Raw genomic sequence first — 1,787 nt, 5'->3', positions numbered from 1 at the left:
CCAGGAAGGCCTCTTCTTTTCTTATTCTTGTGAGTCTCTGTGTGTGTACAAAGACTGGAAGTTACATTGTTGAAGCCACTGAAACCTTGGATAGTACTGAGAGTGTTACCAGAAGAAGCACTTGCTTCAGTAGACAAAGAGGTTAGTTTATAGGACAAGGAATGAGATGAAAACATGTCCATGGTTGGAAGAAGAAAACTCCAACCAAAGAAAAAACAAAAGTTGGAAGAAAACTATAAAAAGATCCAAACTTTGGTTTATTCTGATCTCTCAAAATAAGATGCAAGTACCTAGAGAGTAAGATGTGTCTACACAGAAAGACATCATTCTTTGGCTATATATGCAAGAAAACATAAAAATGCAATATTTTTAGTTTTCTTGAGTATATGCACATGTATATTGTTTGGTCTCAAAAGCAAAGAGGAAGACCATGATGGATTGATTATTCTCCAATGTCACTATCGTATACATATATGTGTGTGCTCACAATAAATGCAAAGACTGTTTGATTCCCATTTTTGTATTAGTTTTTCTATCTATGTGCAGATAAATACTACAGAGGAGAGAGTGTATGTTTGAAAGCGAGACTTTGACTTTATATTTTTAACTATTTTTGTTTATTTTTTCTTATTTTTTATTATGTTGTTTTGGAGACGTTTCAAGTTCAAGTGTTCTGCATTACTGAGAAGAGTGATGATTACAGGACCAGACTATAAGCAATTACTTAAAATTGTCTACTGAAAAAAGAGAGGAGTAGACCCCAGAAAGAAAAGAAAAAGCTAGCTATCAAATTGTGCAGTTAATGGAAAATATTGTGAGATGAGACTTAACAGGCCTAATTTCCTTAAATGGAAGTAATAATTACTTTTACTATATTAAAAAAAAAAACTGCCTCTTTTCAATTTATTGGGTTTTGTATAAAGGAAATTGCTGTTGTTTTGTTTTAGTTTGTAAGAGAATCTAAAACACAATTACTTAGGCAAACGTTGTTCTTATAAGAGAAGGATCATATTTAGTAATAGAGCCATTGGATAATATTAGTACTGGAACAATCAAGTTCAGCGTGAGTCGTACTGAGAGACATTGCGATACATCTTGTATTAATTGTAATGGTGAAAAAAAAACTCAAGATTTGAATATGATGACAGTTGAACTATAATATTATGCAATTGTGGTAATACTAATTATTTAATGGAGTTAAGTATCGAAGATGATATTGTTTGACTTATTGCCAAGAACATAAGTATACTTGTTCAATTGTGCTATTGAATTATTATGAATTGAGTGATGCTGTACTTTCTAGTTCTAAGGCTGCTACAGCTTTATCTCCCTTTTTGATCCTCATAGTTTTTCTCATAAGATACCCAAAATTCTTAAAAAGGCACACGAATCTGAATGGAACTTATCATAAGCGATGAAACGAAACAATACAACCTTAAGGAGATATAAGGAAAAATTGAACATGTGAATGTGATTCTGTGCAAAAAGATAACATCTCTTCTCTATATATACATTTGGCTTTATTACTAATTACTAGGACTAGGATGAATAATTTTTTTTTTTTTGAAAACAATATTCAGCATCTTCCATATGCCTCCTAGCCGAACTTAAGGTTAAAATCATTCAAAAAAGAAAAAGGTTAAATCATTCACAAATATTTATATTAAAACAAATTGTAGGGGGGAAAAATACACACACACAAAGGATATACAAATGATTAATATGCCCTAAAAGCATTTTGGCTTTGAATATCAGAATGGAATATATTACTTTGTTGAATTTTAGTT

This window comes from Camelina sativa, chromosome 8, assembly GCF_000633955.1.
Source record: "Camelina sativa cultivar DH55 chromosome 8, Cs, whole genome shotgun sequence".
NCBI lineage: Eukaryota > Viridiplantae > Streptophyta > Magnoliopsida > Brassicales > Brassicaceae > Camelina > Camelina sativa.
This window is presented reverse-complemented; position numbering follows the sequence as displayed.